Raw genomic sequence first — 18,939 nt, forward strand, 5'->3', positions numbered from 1 at the left:
CTTCCCTCGGATTAAATAAAGACCGACCCTTGAGCTCCTTATCTTTTATAGGAATTATAAGAATATTCAAAAACGCACGCACCGCAATTACACGGCCGGGGGCTGGTCTCGAGGAGGAAGCAAGGAATAAGCTACAGCGAAAAACGACAAGCTTTAAAAGAAAACATGCTTCAATTTGTCGTCGGAACATTGAGGACGGATGTCGGGGCAGAGCGGCGCGATTTGAAACTTTGAGCGTTAATTGTCCTTGGCCGAGAGCCAGATTCGAAAAGTTCACTCGAGGATCTCCCCCGTACGCTGGAACAGAAAAGGAACCGGAGAAGCGCCTGAGCAATTAGGACGTTAATAAGGCATTAATTGAACGACTGGCTTCATTAATTTATTAACCGCAAATTAACAATGCAGATAGTAATCAGGCTGTAATTGGAACCGTCCCACGCAAAAGAGGCTTTTTAGGAAAGTTGTTTGTTTGTGCCGACGGCGCTGTCTCCGGCAGCTGGGCCGATCTGGAGAGGGCTCCGTAGCCTGCAGAATGTGTCCACCATGGCACTGACGGGGACTGCGTCAGCTCTTGTGGCCATCAAACGTGACCAGATGTTGGTGAACAAATCTGGCAGTCTTCAAGCACAGGTTGGATACACACTTTTCTTGGATGCTTGAGGATGCTTTGGGCTGACCCTGCATTGAGCAGGGGGTTGGACTAGATGGCCTGTAGGGCCCCTTCCAACTCTATGATTCTATGATTCTATGAAATCTGTATGACTCTCGAGGTCCTGGGAGAAGCCTGCAGAGTATGGAGGCTTGACCCCTCCCCTCATCCACTTAAGGGTGGGAGGCAGCCTGGGGCAAGTGGCTGAATCCTCAGGACCCTCTCCCATCTGGCCCCGTTGGTGGTCTCCCTGCTGGCACTTGAGTTTCGATGTCTGTGTGACACAGAGCGTTGGACTGGATGGGCCATTGGCTTGATCCAACAAGGCTCCTCTTCTGTTCTTATGCCCGGGGCAGGGATGCTCTGTCTTCTTGGTGCTTGGGAGGGGTCACAGGAGGGAGGGCTTCTGGAGTTCTGGCCCTGCTGGTGGGCCTCCTGATGGCACCTGGGCTTTGGCCAGCTTGTGACACAGAGTGTTGGACTGGATGAGCCTCTGGCCTGATCCGACATGGCTTCTCTTATATTCTAATGAACATAAATAGCTGCCTTCTACTGAATCAGACCTTTGGCCCATCAAAGTCAATACTGCCCACTCAGAGTGGCAGCATATGTTGGCATTGGCTTTTATCCATCTGTTTTTTGCCGCTGTTAATAATTATCCCCCCCCCCCCCCCGCCTGAGACACGTACACTTCACTCCTGCCGTTTGTATACCATTGATGCACAAACCTTGCTGGGGGAAAATGGGGGTTCTTTTTACAGGAGGTTATTGGGGGGGGGGGCACAAGAAAGCATGAAAGGCTCTGAAAACCAAGACAGATGGGTTTGCTACTCACAAGGGAGAAGGCAACTCTCTCGCTAGCCCTGTAACCCCCAGCAGATTTTGGGGGTTGTCAATTAAGACTTCATGACATCTCTGGAAGACTTCTTGAAGAGGTAGAGGTGAAAGTGGTATTACTTGCCTTTCTGAAGGTCACAGCCATAGCCTGAAAGATCTGACAGGCGCAGGTTTCTGTCTTCTGTGGATTAGCATATTTTAGATTCAGACTGATAGTTAAATGATGCTTGTGTCCAATGCTTGGTGTGTGTGTGTGTGGTGGGGGGGAATCTGCTGGTTTTATTTTTTAATAGGCAGCTCAATAGCGCAGGGCTCGTTTCGTAAAGAAAGTTGAAGCGAGTTTGGCCTAACGGCCGAGGTGACTTGATTAAAGCTTCGCCGGGGCTCTTTTGACACTTCTAATAAAGAAATCACTATCCAAGCAACTCCCCCCCCTCCCTAAATTCTCCCCTTAAATTTGCACAGCAGGCAGAACAAATCCTTTAGAGACAGAAAGAGGAGAGGGAAAGTGGTTAAAGATGAAGTGGGCCTTTTGGACAGGGAAAGGCAGTGTGGATTTAAAATATTTAGAAGTTTAGGACTATTTGTATTTTCTTTGGTGTTTCTTATGTGTTTTTTTCGGAATTGAATGAAAATATTATTTTAAAAGAGAGAAGCAAAAGAAGAAGATCTGGGTTTTTACACCCCACTTTTCACTACTCAAATGAGTCCTAAAGTGGTTTACAAGCACTTTTCCCTTCTTCTCCCCACTGAAGACACCCCGTGAGGTAGATGGGGCCGAGAGAGCCCTAACAGAACTGCTCAGCAAGGGCAGTCCTAAGAGAACTGTCACTGTCCCAAGGTCACCCAGCTGGCTGCATGTGGAGGAGGAGTGGGGACTCAAACCTGGCTCTCCAGATTCGAAGCCGCTGCTCTTGAACCTCGACACCACGCTGGCTAATGTGTTAGCCTATGTTCTGTAAGCCCCAGCAGTCATCATGATCTCTTCTGGGATGGGTTAGCAGGTGACGTGCCGCAGTCCTGCTGCCTGTCAGAGCAGACATCACTGACCTTGGCGGACTCGTGGTCTGGCTCAGCATACATCAGCCCTTCAATATGCCTTCCCCTTGGCGCAAAAGGCAAGATATAAATAAAGTAAATAATAAATACATCCACTCGGGGCATGAAGAGAACAGCTCTAATAGGACTGTGACTAGCCCAAGATCATCGTCAGCACAGGAGTGCCTTCCAATGCCACAGAGTCTGCCCTCCAGAGCGTCCATGATCTCTGTAGTCTGGAGGCGAGCTGGAATTCTGGGGGGTCCCCAGGACCCACCGGGAAACTGGCCTCCCTAGCAATTGGCTTAAGTTTGGGAGGAAGGGTCCCTCGGGTGACGGGGTCCAACCGCAGAGCATTTCAATCAATTTGGAGAGGGGAGTTCCCGCCAAAGGACGTTTCCCGTTGACACAGATATCGGATTAATTGGCTAACGGGACTAAGCTTTCGAGATGAACCCAACTCAAGTCTCCCCCCCCCCCCGCTAAAATGATCGAAGCACTTAATCCACCTCTTTCTTTACACAGCCGGATCACTCCCCTTCTCACCGTTTACCGGGGAAGCCGCAGAGACTTAATTCATGAGCTATGTAAATCCTAGATAAGCACGCGCTAAATGTGCTCTGATTTTTCTTCTTTTTCCCCTGTTTAACTTGGGAAAGGAAAGAGACAGCCAGGCGCTCCTCTGCATGTGCCAGGTCTGTACCTTCCAAAGTTCATTGGGGCACGATAATTTCCACCCCCACCCCCACCCCCACCTTTCCACCCAAATGCACCTTTGACGCCTGCCTACCGGATGAGCATTCGTCACCATTGGTTGCTTCTCCCCTCTGCTCGCCTGTTAGCTACAGCAACCAAATGGAGGCCCCTTGTGAACACTGCAATGGGATGCAAATCTAGGCGAGGCAAGGTTCCGGCAGGGGGCTCAATGAGGGGATGGCTTTCCCCTATCTGAGTGTCCTTGAAAGTCCTAGGGAAGAAGAATCTGATATTCTGGAAATGCAATGCAGGCTAGCCAAAAAACCCACACTCCCTTTCCACGTACCAAAATTAACATATTAACGTATTTGTTTCCTTTAAATTCTTCCTCTCCCCTTTTCAATTCCTAATTTATAATTGTAAGCATTTTAAATGGTTTTAAAGCTCCTCTGAGCCCCTGCAGTGGAGAAAGCCAGGAGACGAGTTCTCGCTCAGCGCTCTTTCTTGCTTTGAAAGCCGATGTGGTGTCGTGGTTAAGAGCAGTGTCTTCTAATCTGGTGATCTGGGTTTGATTCCCTGCTCCTCCACGTGCAGCCAGCTGGGTGACTTTGGGCCAGTCAAAGTTCTCATAGAGCTGTTCTCGCAGAACAGTTCTGTCAGAGCTCTCTCCGCATCGCCTACCTCCCAGGGTGTCTGCTGTCGCAAGAGGAAGGGAAGGTGATTATAGGCTGCTTTGAGACTCCTTTGGGCAGAGAAAAGTGTGGTAAGAAAACCAACTCTTCTTCTTCTTTGCGATGAATAATATCGATGCAATTTCACTGAGACTAATTGTAGCATGGATGACCAAAACAGAGCATGGGCGCCATTGGCTGTCACCCCAGACTTCCGCTTTCTGAAAAAATCTGGAAAACGCTCAAGTCCATAACCGTAAGAATTGTCTATTTATTGCACGGAGGTCTTGGCGGAAGAGGCAGCAAAATGGCAGCTGAAAAAGGCCTAATCGAGTCGCTCCAGCCAGGTTCTCTGAGGTCAATTGCAAGAAGTTGAAATCCTCTCTCCTCTCTGCCCACCTCCCTCTGCTCTCTGCAGCTCCTCATTTCCCGCACGACACAAAAGGCAGAAATCATGATAAATGGCTCCTTCCCGCCCTCCGTTTGGGCCGGTTTTATGGTGGCGGCTGAGAAAATTTATTAGTGAGCACCTGAGAAGGAGACAGTGTGTAATAACCCTTGCCTGGGAAGGATAAATAACCCCCGGGAAGGGAAAGCATCTCCCTGTTAACCGGGAGGAAAGGTGTAAAACCGACAGGGGGTTGACAGATGGGCAGGCAACCACTGTAGGCTTTCCTTGGCTGATCGATGCGTCCCCCAGTTTCCCAGGTCGGACAAGAAAGACCAAACCGCCTTCCCCTCCAGTTGCTCCTTACCCTTCCTGACAAAGAGAGAATCGCTCCGGGAACTCTCTCGACGAAGGATAGATTCAAAATGAAGGTCTCTCTAACTCTTTCTCAAGGGCAGGTCTCCGTGGAGGTCTTTCAGTTAAAGTGCAGAACTGACTCACAGAATCATAGAGCCAGCCTGGCAGGGTGGCTTCTAATCTGGCCAGACAGCTTCGATTCCCCTGCTCCTCCACCTTCAGCCAGTTGGGTGACCCTGGGCTAGTCACAGTCCTGATACAGCTGTTCTCACAGAGCTCTCTCGGCCTTGCCTACCGCGCAGGGTGTCTGTGGCGGGGAGAGGGAGGGAAGGTGATTGTCAGCCGCTGTGAGACACATGAGGCCTGCCACGGACTTTGGGCCGGTCCTTGATGTGGTGTGCCTGTTGGCCAAACAACAACATTAAGGTGATCTAGAGAAGAGCGCGACTTGTATGTAAGCTAGGAGTTAGAGCAAGGTCTGTTCGCCCGGAGATCATGCTCACGTCAAAATTCTCATTATCCCTGCCAGAAAACATGGGCTGTTCCTCGTGCAAAGGGTTTCTCGGAGCACAGGAGTCTGTCTTGTCGACGTCCAGGGCAGAAACCTTTCCCGGCTCGGAGGAGGCCACGTGAGTCATCGCTGAGAGACACGCTGCCACGACCGTCCCTTCTCCTGTCATGTCGGTGAGCATCCAGCTCTCTAATGGTTCTTGTAAGGCCTATTCCCCGTGCTCTGCTGCTTGTTACCTTTCCATCTTAAAAGACTTTTTTTCTCACCCCAAAAATATACGGGTCGCAGAAGAGAAGGGAAAAAATGACACTAATAAAATGTCACATTCGTAACTTCGCTCGGAGAAGGACGGCTCCATCGACTGTGACGTGTGGATCACTTGCAGCAGTGAGAGCTCGCCTTTGACTTGCGTCTCTTTTCCTTGCTTCCGGAGGGAGAAAAATCGTGGTTTCCCCCCATCTCGATGCCACATGGCTACATGGCTTGGTGTACAGCCAGCTTGGTGTAGTGGCCAGGAGTGTGGATTTCTAATCTGGTGAGCCGGGTTTGATTCCCCGTTCCTCCTCCACGTGCAGCCAGGACTGATAAAGCTGTTCTGACCGAGCAGGAATATCAGGGCTCTTTCATGCCGTTTTCTAAAGAATCACAGAATCATAAAGTTGGAAGAGACCTCCAGGGTCATCTAGTCCAACCCCCTGCACCATGCAGGAACGCACCACTCCCTGCCCACCCACAGCGACCCTGATTCCATGCCCAGGTGACGCCCCCCCCAACTGATGTGAAAGCACCGAGAAAAGCAGCAGAGGATCACAAACTGTTCATAGCCTCCCCACGGACATTAAATGACCACTTTGCCACCGATAAGAACAGAGTCTACTTATTTTTGACCATGTCGACACTGCCGTAAACTGGAGGCGGCTCACAGACCTCCATAAAGCAACTCTCTCGTTTTCACTGCCGAGATCAGCAAATGCATGGCAACCACTTCAGGACAGCACAGCGGGAATCGCTCCGGTTCAGGAGATGCCAGCGAAACCTTGGCTCCGGCTAAACTGGGAGTGAGCCAAGGGACACTTGGCAGGGGTCGGTTTCCTTTGGAGATTTTCGAGAGAAAGCGTCCGTACAAGACAACCCAATTGTCCCAGCAAGGTTCTGCATCGTCTAGGACAGATGTCAAATCTTTTTGAGGCTGGGGACCGGCAGGGCAACTGCCCGCCCACACATGCCATGCATGCGCGCCCGCGCATTGTGCCCGCGTGGCCAGGCCGCGCATGCGCACATGCACCATGCACAGCCGAAATCGCACATGTGCGACACTTTCACGCATGCGCAAAAGTGCCACACATGCGCGATTTCGGCCGCGCATGCGCAATGCATGGGTGTGGCCCTGATTCCCTCTCCCCCCCTCCCGCAGTAAGAAGCTTCCCGGGACGCAAGCTTGCAGTCTGGGACGTTTTTTACTGCGGAGGGGGCGGGGAGAGGGAGCCGCGGCCCGGCGCCATGGCCTTCGCGGCCTGGCACCGGGCCGCAGCCCGCGGGTTGGGGACCACTGCTGCAGTGAGTAGTAGCGTGTGTGAAGGAGATCTTGGGGAGTACCCGAGCATAACCTAACTATGAGCAGGCAGTATGTTGCGGGGGTAAGGAAGATGCAGGGAGTCATAGGATGCATCAACGGAGGCATTGCATCGAAATCACAAGGATGCTATGAGTCTATGAAATTCAAAGCAGACGCGGGGGTCCCTTCTTAAGTAAGACACCTGAGGAACTGGGAGGAAAGTTAAAGAAGTGACAGTAGATGTAGCCTAAGATAGACAGCATGGTGTAGCGGTTAGAACGTTTTAACGTCTTAATAGGATCTGGCCAACATCGTTCTTCTAGGATCAGTTCGCAACGTTCCCCTCTGCTCCATTTTTATCATCACAACAATCCGGCGAGGTAGGCTAGGCTGAGAGGGTGTGGCTGGAGCGAGACCACCCAGCATGTTTCCGTGGCACAAGTCAGGATTCGCAGTCGCCACCTAGGTCAGGGCCTATACAAGTGGGTAGGACTTAAATCTTAGCAAAGAAGGAGAGTTGGACATCCATTTCAAACCAGCAAGGATACAGGGAGCCAGTCCCAGAGACCAGCTAGAAGCTGACTCTCCACCCAGGGATATTTGGATGGCCCAGGAAATGGATTTTTTGTCTTCAGCTTGCCATCTTTAGCAGCCTGCCTCTAAAGCAGGGGTAGTCAACCTGTGGTCCTCCAGATGTCCATGGACTACAATTCCCATGAGCCCCTGCCAGCGTTTGCTGGCAGGGGCTCATGGGAATTGTAGTCCATGGACATCTGCAGGACCTCAGGTTGACTACCCCTGCTCTAAAAGGCTTTCTCACTTTCCTTTTTACAATTTCTTTCCCCTTTGCCCTGGAGTCAGCAACGTAGAGGATTGCCTCAAATCTATCCCTTGCTTGGAATAATAGAATAGCCAGCACTGTGTCCATCCTGTCATGGCTTCTGTCTGATTCTCCGGTGTGTTTGCTATGCTCGGAGTTGCCTGCTTTCCCGGTTTCAAATCCACAAGGTCTGATTTCGACCCTTCTGCTCTGCCCAGGATGACCTATCTGGACGGCTCCGAAATACCCTCTGTCAGCCCACACGGCCGGACAATGCAGCAGTGAGCCCGCACGTGGCGTTCTGCTGACCTGCTAGAATTAATCTACGGGAAACAGCAACCCAGGCCAAAAGGTGTGGTTGTTTTGCTTGCTGCGAGTGGGAATTAAGACATCGTGTTTTCCGGTGGACGGCCTACGGGCTTGGCCAGAGTCTTTGGCATCTCTCAAAGAAGAACAGCTGGAGCTATTGTTGAATTAACTGACTGCCTCTTTGGTCAAGCTTATTTCAAGCAAACTAAAGGAGGGAAAGAGACTTTTAAAGAGCTGACAGAAGAAACGAAGACATGTCTTTTTTAATACCGCAAAGGAATCCCAAAGTAGCTTACAAATCCCTCTCCCCGCAAAGGAAACATTAGGGGGTTAGTGAGACTGGGAGAGCCCTAAGAGAACTGCTCCTTCCCAGCCCAACTTCAGGCAGCCGGGGAAAAACAGGGTTCCTTTAGAAACTATATTAAAATCCCCCCCTTTTTTGTTTCCTTTGCCTTTCTCCCCAAAGCAAGAGCCAGCTTGGTGTAGTGGTTAAGAATGGCGGACTCCCCATGCAGCCAGCTGGGTGACCTTGGGCCAGTTACAGTTCTCTCAGAGCTCTCTGGGCCCCACCTACCTCACGGGGTGTCTGTTGTGGAAAGTGGGATGATAGGCAATTGTAAACTGCTCTGAGATGCATGAGGCCTACTGGGTGACCTTGGGTCAGTCACAGTTCTCTCAGAGCTCTCTCAGCCTCACCTACTCCACTGAGTGTCTCTTGTAGGGAGATGAAGGGTCAGCAATTGTAAGCTGCTTTGAGACACATGAGGCCTACTGGGTGGCCTTGGGCCAGTCACCATTCTCTTAGAGCTCCATCAGCCCCACCTGTCTCACAGGTTACCAAATCTTTCTGAAAGTGCTTTAGTGAGAATTTTAGGGATCTTTAAAAAAATGATAGATAAGACAGGGATCATATGCATGTTTTCTACCTTCTGATTTCATTAACCTGTACAAGTAATTTTTGGCAGCATGGTCATTCTTTCACATTTAAGAATTCCAGGATAGATTAGACGGATTTTAAATAGAATTCTTAACCGATGATAAGTTGTGGGGAGAGGAAGGGAAGTTGCTTTGAGACTCCTTAGGTGAGGGATCCTCAACCTGTGGTCCTCCAGATGTCCATGGACTACAATTCCCATGAGCCCCTGCCAGCAAATGCTGGCAGGGGCTCATGGGAATTGTAGTCCATGGACATCTGGAGGGCCACAGGTTGACTACCCCTGCCTTAGGTAGTAAAAAAACAAACAGCTGCCATCTTTCTCCACTCCTGCACAGCGCAAAGATCTTAAATCTGCAGCAATCCATTCTGTAGTTAGCTCTGCATCTTGGGGCAGCCGTTTTGGAGTCCCACCCATCCTACTATGTCAGAATTCCACAGATGCCTACAGGCACAAGGCAGGTTAGGGACCCCTTGAACTACGCTGACGGGTAAACATCTCCATTGCTTCTATATAATTCGCATCATGCTTTTCCCTTGCCCCCTGCCCTCCTCAAACTCCTAGCCAGATGCCGTCCGCACAGATCCTGACTGTAAATGACTCTCTCTGCAGAAAAAAATTAAAATTAAAATTAAAAATCAGTTTGTTTTGTTCCAGGCATGTTCTCAGTGTTACACCCGCCAGAAAGATAATGCGCAAATTATTATCATCTCGCCAGAACTGAACTTTATAATATCAAAAACAAACGGATTTGCCACAATTAACTGCATTCTCGGCTCAGAAGCATTGCTAGCAGGCCTTCAAGGGGAACAAATGGAATAGTTTTGATAGATTGCATTAACCTGTGCAATTTTGATTGCATTAACCTGCGCAATTTTGGGGTGTCAGTGATATTCCTTCACAGTGAATCATCTCAGGAGACATTCGGTTGATTTTAAATAAAATTCTTAAGTGTTTCTTTGGCTGGAAAAAACAAACAAACCAACTTCTGACCTCTTCGGTCAGAGGGGACCTGTATAGACCGGTTATAGTAGAAGATAATCCCAGAATCCTAGAATCATAGAGTTGGAAGGGACCTCCAGGGTCATCTAGTCCAACCCCCTGCACTGTGCAGGACACTCACAACCCTCTCGCTCACCCACTGTCACCTGCCACCCCCTTGAGCCTTCACAGAATCAGCCTCTCCCTCAGATGGCTCTCCAGCCTCTTTACAGTCCTTTAGTTCAGCTGTTTTGCATTAGCATAGACAAAGAGACTCTCAATTTCCATGTGTCTGTTTTAACAGGGATGCTATGTTACTCTGCTGCTCTATTTCTCTGGAGGGACTTAGGACCAAACCGTGTCCAAAGGTCCCAACAGCGTGTGTGTATCCTGACACATCCTGCTTTGCTTGTCAATGGCTTTCTCCTGGTGCAGAAACATGGTGGCATTCCCCATGCTCAGAGGAGTCTCTCACATCTCTGCATGAGTTCCCGATCCGAACATGCCTCGTGCCAATTAAGGGCTCTGGTTAGAAAACGGATGCCAAGAAAATGAATACCATTGGCTTATTCCCAAAGGAAATCCCTTCGTATTCCAAAATAACCCTTTTCTGAAGTGTTAAATTAAAACCTCCAGCTGTGAAAAACTAGCACGCCGGTCTTACAAGAAATCTAGGAAACGGGCCAGGAACCCCTCTGGGGAACAGGAGAACAAAAATGTCACCCGGCTTAGGGGACACGTGATCCTCGGAAGTTTGGAATCCGCAGGATGTAACGATCCCAGACAGACCAGTCACATTAGTGATCTACTCTACGGTGATGCCTATTAGCAAACATTATTGCTAATCACAAGCAAAAGATGCTGAAACCCACAGAGCTGATATATCAGCTCTGGCAGTCTTCAGGGAGCAATTAGGTGCAAAGGCTCTGGATTCCTTCGGCAGGCGCTGACATTTTCCCTGTAAAACTTCAAGCCCCTCGTTACACGTGGGCAAGCAGGCAGCGCCCTCTGCTCAAATGCCTGCATGGCAATCCTTTTTTAAAGGGCAAGGGGGCCGCCTCCCGCGGAAGGTGCCACGGAGACCCTGCTGCTCTTTGCCCCCTTCCGTGGATGGTTTTGAGACGACAACGTCGATAGCAATCAAGATATTTTTAACTGGAGCACGAGACAAATAGACAACCATCCAGCATGGTGTAGTGGGGAAGAGCGGCAGCTTCTCATCCAGCGGGCTGGGTTGGATTCCCCGCTCCTCCGCATGCAGCCAGCCGGGTGACCTTGGGCTTGTCACAGCCCTGATAGCGCTGCTCTCCCAGAGGACAACTGGGGACAACCAGCCAGTTTGCTGTAGGTGTCCACAATATTCTCTGGGGGACTTATTCAAACAGGCAGCCACTTAGATAGGCAGATCCCGGACTACGGACAGCCTTAAAAGCACGAAAACCCGGAAACGGATTTGGATCTCCACTGAGAGCCAGTGTAGCTGCTGCAGAACTGGTCTGATGCATGTACTCCACTCCATCCTTATGATATTTGTGAACAACAAAACAAAATGAGACTCCAGTGGCACCTTTAAGACCCACAAAGATTGATTCAAGGCGCGAGCCTTCCTTGGTGGTCTCTCATCCAAGAACCAACCCTGCTTACAGCAACCCCAGAATGGGGCTTCCAAGGCAAGTGGGAAGCAGAGGTGGCTGGCCATGGCCTTCCTCTGCAGAGCCTTCCTTGGTGGTCTCTCACCCAAGAACCAACCCTCCTTACAGCAACCACAGCAAGGGTCTTCCAAGCAGAGATTGTTGGCCATGGCCTTCCTCTGCAGAGCCTTCCTTGGTGGTCTCCCACTGTGGTTGGCTGTGTGAGACAGGATGCTAGACCAGATGGACCACTGGCCTGATCCAGATGGACCACCGGTCTAATGTTCTTGAGGATTGCCCCTGACATTCTGGCCAAACGGCCATTCCAAGGAAGTTTGAGGAACCCTCTCAGGGGGCATGGGCAGAATTTTGAGGGGAGCTGAAGAGTTTTGGATGACTAATGAAATGTCTTTAGGGAAGGACATCTCTAAAGCTAAGCATGCACATAGAGGCCCTGGGGACAGCCAAAACAATTTCAGTAAAATCAACAGCATTTCTGGCCCCCCAAGTCTGCACATCACTCACAATTTATGATATGCTTCCCCCCCATACTTGCCTCTCTTCTTACAAACACCCCCCCCAAGGACAAACCCTTGTTGTGATTGTATTTATTAAATTTACTTCAAGGTGGTTGACAAAGAGAATTTTAAAGTAAAATATTCTACAAAAAAGAGAGAGATCTTACATAAAACCCCAACAGTTAGGAATATGTAACAAAATCAACACCACGGCAGATCAAAAGAATTCAAAATCAGAAAAAGTCTAAAGTCCACCCACCACATAACCAATTAAACACTAAAGGTGTGAGAGAAAGGAGCATTTTTTCACCTGAAAGAAGAGAGGAGGAAGTAAAGTAAAGCAGCCGAGCAGAAAGGAATCTCAGGATAAGGCCGATGAGGGATGCTAAGCAGACGACAACAGAGGAGAAATACACTCAACCCCAAATACTCCAGTTTTGTCAAAAGGGTCAAGCTACAGCCAATCAACACAAAAGAACAACTAAAATATTTATTATGGAGTGTGCACATGTAAAATTAAAAACATGCCGGGTATGGATATCAGGCTGTACAATTAGCAAGCATTCTTGGTGGACGAATATATTCTATACAGCAGGGGTAGTCAACCTGTGGTCCTCCAGATGTCCATGGACTACAATTCCCATGAGCCCCTGCCAGAGTTTGCTGGCAAGGGCTCCTGGGAATTGTAGTCGGACATCTGGAGGGCCGCAGTTTGACTACACCTGGCTCAGTGGAATCTCAACGGGACTTGGAATTTGGGGTTCGACAGTGCTGTGTTGTATACTTGTAAACACACACACTGTATTTTTGTTTTGCGGATGTCTTCTCCTCAGCCACTAGCAGGAGGCTTCTGAGAACACAAGTTCGCCCCGCTTGTCTGGAGGAGCAGAACAGATCGAGGCTCCAGGAGCACCATAAAGACCGACAAATTCTGTGGCAGGAGAGGAGCTTTTGTGAGTCCTGGCTTGCTTCTTCAGATACGCTCCTCCCATGCCATAAAGTTTGTTCTTCTTCAGGGTGGCCCTGGACACTTGGAGATGGGTTGATCGACTGGAACCCCATCAACAGGGGCCGAAAGCAGCTGACGCCAATCCCCTCTGCTCAGAACAACACTGTGAGGTAGGTTAAGCGGAGAGGGAGAGCAACTGGCCAAGGGGCAATCAGCAGACATCCATGGAACAAGTGTGGATTCGAACCCAGGCCTCCCAGATAAGAGTCCACCACTCAAGCCCCTTTCCCACGCGGGCCCTCCCAAAACACACTGGCACAGTCTGGTTGAAAAGGGGGTACGCCTGACCTTCCTTTTCCAGATCACCTCATTTGAAGGCCTCTTTGTCCCAATAACAGAATCCTCAGCCCAATATAAAAGAGACAATGGCAGACAGTAAAGACAAGAACAAGTTAAATAAGTTAAATTATAAAACTTTATTAGATTAGGGTTAAATGGGGGGGGAGAATAAAATTGCCCACATTTTGACTCATTGTGCCAGCCGCCAGCCAAGACGGGGCAGCTGACAAATGAAGGCCGTGCAGAGAAGGCGAAAAACCCGGGTCCTCCAGGCCCAGTAGGGCGGGGTCCCGGGGGAAAATTCCTTCTCGGCCCCAATTCAGGCAGCCAGCTGGAAGCAGCCTGCACGGTCGGGTTAAAATGGTGGGCCGAGGCCTGACCTTACCCATCAGGCCTCCCTAACACCGCAGGGACGTCCTCTTCTTTGCCATTGGCTGGAGTCTTCGGCCTCCCGTCCCCTTCTTTGCCAATGGCTGGCGTCTTCGGCTCCTCTTCTTGCCATTGGCTGGAGTCTTCTGCCTTCGGCCTCCCGTCCTCTTCTTGCCAATGGCTGGCGTCTTCAGCTCCTCCTCTTCTTGCCATTGGCTGGAGTCTTCTGCCTTCGGCCTCCCGTCCTCTTCTTGCCAATGGCTGGCGTCTTCAGCTCCTCCTCTTCTTGCCATTGGCTGGCGTCTTCTGCCTTCGGCCTCCCGTCCTCTTCTTGCCAATGGCTGGCGTCTTCGGCTCCTCCTCTTCTTGCCATTGGCTGGAGTCTTCTGCCTTCGGCCTCCCGTCCTCTTCTTGCCAATGGCTGGCGTCTTCTGCCTTCGGCCTCCCGTCCTCTTCTTGCCATTGGCTGGAGTCTTCTGCCTTCGGCCTCCCGTCCTCTTCTTGCCATTGGCTGGAGTCTTCTGCCTTCGGCCTCCCGTCCTCTTCTTGCCAATGGCTGGCGTCTTCGGCTCCTCCTCTTCTTGCCATTGGCTGGAGTCTTCTGCCTTCGGCCTCCCGTCCTCTTCTTGCCAATGGCTGGCGTCTTCGGCTCCTCCTCTTCTTGCCATTGGCTGGAGTCTTCTGCCTTCCGCCTCCCGTCCTCTTCTTGCCAATGGCTGGCGTCTTCGGCTCCTCCTCTTCTTGCCATTGGCTGGAGTCTTCTGCCTTCGGCCTCCCGTCCTCTTCTTGCCAATGGCTGGCGTCTTCGGATTGTCTTCAAGCCAGTGGCCGGCCTCTTCTGCTTCTGCCTTGGGACTGCCGCCTTCGCTTCTTCTTGCCAATGGTTTTCTGCCTTCGGCCCGCCATCTTCTTTTCTTCTCCCGATTGGCGGGCCTCTTCTGCGCCTCCGGCCCCCTCTTCTTTTCTTCTTACCCATTGGCCGGCGTCTTCTGCCTTCGGTCCATCGTCTTCGCTTCTTCTGGCCACCGGCAGTCTTCGGCAAGATGGCCTCTCACTGGGAGAGGTAAAATTCCCATGGCTCCCGTGTGGGGGAGTGCGACATGAGAATCAGCCCGACCGGGGCTGGGGAGGGAATTACCTCGCTTGGTGAGGGTTTGCGTCCTCCTGAGGGAGGGGCCAGAGAGGGTGGCCTTTTATAGGGGGTGGTCTGATGACCTGGGGGGGCAGGGAGCATTGTGAGGTCGGGGAGGGGGCTTGGCTCCATTGTGACTCAACAAAGAGCAGCCCTTGGGCCTCATGTCCAGAGGCAGCTTTGCGGTGTCTATTTTTAGCAAATTATACACCACCAACCTGCCTCTGGAGGTGAGGTCAGAGGGCTGCCCTGCCTCTTTGTTGCGTCACAAGGAAGCCCAGCCCCCTCCCCGACCTCACAATGCTCCCTGCCCCTATAAAAAGCCCCCCCCCCCCTGTTGGCCTCTCCCCATCTGCTGGCGTGGCCTCACCAGCGAGGTCCATCCTTCTGCAGCCCTCCCTGCTGTCTCTCATCTGTCTCCCCATCGGGAGCAGTGGGAGTTCCCCACCTCTCTAAACGAGAGGCAACTTGCCGAAGAAAAGAAGACAAGAAGAGAGATCGGGCTGCTTTGGCTGACCTCCCCAGCCGGGAGGCAGCTGAAGAACAGAAGACGCCAGCCCCGGCCAAGAAGACAATGAGGAGGACGGCCCCTGGCTGTCCCTGCGGTGTGAGGGAGGCCTGATGGGTAAGGTCAGGCCTCGGCCCACCATTTTAACCCGGCCGTGCAGGCTGCTTCCAGCTGGCTGCCTGAATTGGGGCCGAGAAGGAATTTTCCCCCGGGACCCCGCCCTACTGGGCCTGGAGGACCCGGGTTTTTCGCCTTCTCTGCACGGCCTTCATTTGTCAGCTGCCCCGTCTTGGCTGGCGGCTGGCACAATGAGTCAAAATGTGGGCAAATCTAACCCCCCCCATTTAACCCTAATCTAATAAAGTTTTATAATTTAAATTTATCCACTTGGTCTCGTGTCTTCATTTACTGCCTGCAATTGTCTCTTTTTGCAATGGATTGAGGAAGTGGGAGGTGCCAGGCCAGGGTGGGATGTGGGAAGGGGGCGGGGCTTCAGAGGCATCGAGCACCATAGAGTCAACACTCAAGACACCCATTTTCTACAGGAGGAGATCTCATCTGGCTCTTTCAGAAGATCAGTTGTAGCAGAAGTTCTTCAGGTGATATCTGGAGGTTGGTAACCCCAACTATCATAAATCACAAGGCAGCCCTCTGACCTCATGTCCAGAGGCAGGTTTATGGTGTCTATTTTTAGCAAATTATTTTAATATTAATTTATTCAATACGTGTGTACCCCTCCTTTCTCCTACAGGAGCCTCCATTTGCTTCCTTTCCTCAAATCAACTCTTTAATTTATATAAATTCATTTATAACCCCCCTTTGTCTTCTCGAGGGACCCAAAATGGCATACACCATTTAAAAAAAATTAAATAAAGTTTTATTTATTTTACAAACACAAAACAAACGGCACAGCAAGAAAACACAAGACAAAAAATCATCCTAGACAGAAATATTGCCCTCGTGTTTGGGGTTGTTTTGACCAATAAAGTGCAAAAACATGAGAATATGAAACCTCCATCCAAGTGTTCTATGATTTTGACATAATTTCATTAATTCCATTTCTGACATTGAGGTCCATTCCGCACGACTTCAGTGTTGCAAAAGGCTTGCAAATTGTAAACACTACTAATTTGCAGTTACGTATGACGTCGCACACAATCTGCCACACTCCTGAAACAATCCCGCAAAAAGCGATTCATTGTAGCGCTTAAAGGGAAATCCAGAAAAGTGGATTCGCCCTCTGAAAAGTGCTACACTCTTGCAAACAATCTGCAACAGTAACGAAAAAGTCCTGTGCGTTCCCATTGTTGAGGTTCCAGCCAAGTCCCTCCCCCTGGCTCTCTCCTCCAAACTTTTTTTTCTCGGAGCGAGCAGAAAGCAACGAACCGGCGAGGCTTCATTCACCCAGCGAGGCTTCTCCGGCTACAGTCCCTCCACAGAACTGCTTTAAAGCTCCCCTAAGTCCCCAAGCACAATGCAGCCCTGTTTGCACGTTCCCTTTATTGTCAGCCGAAAATCGCGCCTGTGCGGGGGGGGGGGATTTTTCTTTTCACTCGGGGGAGCGTGGTAACAATGACTCGACAGCTCACACGCCACCTAGATGGGTCTCTACCTTAGGAGGAATCAAGGCATATTCGTTGCAACGTGTTTTTCTTTTTTTTAAAAAAACTGTTCTTAAAGGGAAAGGAGCTTTTCGGGAGCATGATAACAGCCGCCCATTGGCTGTTTGTATGATTGATGGCCAGGGGCGGGACAAAGCACAGAAAAAATCGCTTCCTGTATGGCGATTTTTGTGAGACCGGGAACCTGTGGGAAACGATTGAAACGCTACTGGATTCCACTACAAAGGCAGGTATGCATAACGCCGAGATTGCACTATTAAAAATAGCGTTTTTGCTTTCAGGAACCAATTGGCAACATTGGTCCTTGTGCGGAATGGGCCTGAATATTCGATATGTGATGAATTTTCAAATCCGGGTTTCTTTCTGTTTACTTTGAGAAGTTTTGTTGACAATTAAATGGAGCAGGGGTAATTCCACAGCAGGCTTTATTTGATCCTGTCTTATCATCTTTGTAAATATTAATTTCCAAAAAATTGCTATGACTGGACAGGACCATAAGCATAAACATCCCCAGTGCATTTTAACTGCCTGCACGAGAATGTTCCCCTGCATTAAGAATACTCTAATTTTTTTTGTAAGTAATTTCCCCTGATTTCAATTCTTCAAATTCAATTAATGGATTTATTTGTTTGAACTTTAATTTCCTTTTTTGGGGGAAACCTTAATATCTGATGTTTCCACAGCCATTTAGATGATTCCGGAAACCTTCCTTCACTCCAGAAATGACTATTTTTATCAGGTCAGAAAGATATTAAAATTTGCTAAAAATAGACACCACCAACCTGCCCCTGGAGGTGAGGTCAGAGGGCTGCCCTGCCTCTTTGTTGCGTCACAAGGAAGCCCAGCCCCCTCCCCGACCTCACAATGCTCCCTGCCCCCATAAAAAGCCCCCCCCTGTTGGCCTCTCCCCATCTGCTGGCGTGGCCTCACCAGCGAGGTCCATCCTTCTGCAGCCCTCCCTGCTGTCTCTCATCTGTCTCCCCATCGGGAGCAGTGGGAGTTCCCCACCTCTCTAAACGAGAGGCAACTTGCCGAAGACAAGAAGACAAGAAGAGAGATCGGGCTGCTTTGGCTGACCTCCCCAGCCGGGAGGCAGCTGAAGAACAGAAGACGCCAGCCCCGGCCAAGAAGACAATGAGGAGGACGGCCCCTGGCTGTCCCTGCGGTGTTAGGGGGGCCTGATGGGTAAGGTCAGGCCTCGGCCCACCATTTTAACCCGGCCGTGCAGGCTGCTTCCAGCTGGCTGCCTGAATTGGGGCCGAGAAGGAATTTTCCCCCGGGACCCCGCCCGACTGGGCCTGGAGGACCCGGGTTTTTCGCCTTCTCTGCACGGCCTTCATTTGTCAGCTGTCCCGTCTTGGCTGGCGGCTGGCACAATGAGTCAAAATGTGGGCAATTCTAACCTCCCCCCCCCATTTACCCCTAATCTAATAAAGTTTTATAATATAAATTTATCCACTTGGTCTCGTGTCTTCATTTACTGCCTGCAATTGTCTCTTTTTGCAATGGATTGAGGAAGTGGGAGGTGCCAGGCCAGGGTGGGATGTGGGAAGGGGGCGGGGCTTCAGAGGCATCGAGCACCATAGAGTCAGCACTCCAAGACACCCGTTTTCTACAGGAGGAGATCTCATCTGGCTCTTTCAGAAGATCAGTTGTAGCAGAAGTTCTTCAGGTGATATCTGGAATTTGGCAACCCCAACTATCCGAAATCTCAAGGGAGGAGGGTGGGAAAATGAATGAGCCTGTCTGCTGCTTGCTGGCTCTGCCCCCAAACACTACTAGAAATCCTGTTTTGCCCTGAATCCTCGTAAAATGTTCATGTGTGGTCACCAAAAGAACACCTACCTGCCTCTAGACATGCAGTCAAAGGGCTGCCCAGCCTTTTGTTGAGTCACAAGGAAGCCCAGCCCCCCAGCCCCGTCCCCGACCTCAAAATGCACCCTGTCCCTTCTTTTCATCAGACCACCACCCATAAAAGGCCCCCCTTCCTGACTGCACCAGCCAAGTGACCTCCTCCCGCAGCCCTCTTCGCGCCTGCAGACTCTCATGCGTCTTCCCTCTCGAACCCTCTCTAAGACAGAAGATGATAGGGCTGCTCGGGAGTAACAGGAGGCAAGAGGGAGT

At 50.5% G+C, this 18,939-nt stretch overlaps 2 protein-coding genes and 2 long non-coding RNA genes across 8 annotated transcripts in view; 2 read left to right on the forward strand and 2 right to left on the reverse strand.

Annotated features, from left to right (window-relative positions):
* LOC143823215 (uncharacterized) overlaps positions 1–18,939 on the forward strand; it is a 575,613-nt gene that overhangs the window by 485,215 nt on the left and 71,459 nt on the right. The gene's annotated exons all lie outside the window — the stretch shown is intronic.
* TMEM132D (transmembrane protein 132D) overlaps positions 1–18,939 on the reverse strand; it is a 304,697-nt gene that overhangs the window by 97,815 nt on the left and 187,943 nt on the right. The window lies entirely within an intron of this gene.
* Positions 1,442–13,346, forward strand: LOC143823217 (uncharacterized). Its single transcript, XR_013226415.1, has 3 exons — positions 1,442–1,584; positions 5,166–6,296; positions 7,741–13,346. It is a non-coding gene; the product is annotated as an uncharacterized LOC143823217 (long non-coding RNA).
* Positions 13,303–14,915, reverse strand: LOC143823216 (uncharacterized). 2 transcript variants are annotated; one of them, XR_013226414.1, is made up of 2 exons: positions 14,034–14,915; positions 13,303–13,703 (listed from the first exon to the last, which is right to left on the reverse strand). It is a non-coding gene; the product is annotated as an uncharacterized LOC143823216 (long non-coding RNA). The 2 variants fall into 2 exon arrangements; XR_013226413.1 differs by having other exon boundaries at positions 13,989–14,915.

The sequence above is a fragment of the Paroedura picta genome, chromosome 13 (assembly GCF_049243985.1).
Source record: "Paroedura picta isolate Pp20150507F chromosome 13, Ppicta_v3.0, whole genome shotgun sequence".
NCBI classification, from domain to species: Eukaryota; Metazoa; Chordata; class Lepidosauria; order Squamata; family Gekkonidae; genus Paroedura; species Paroedura picta.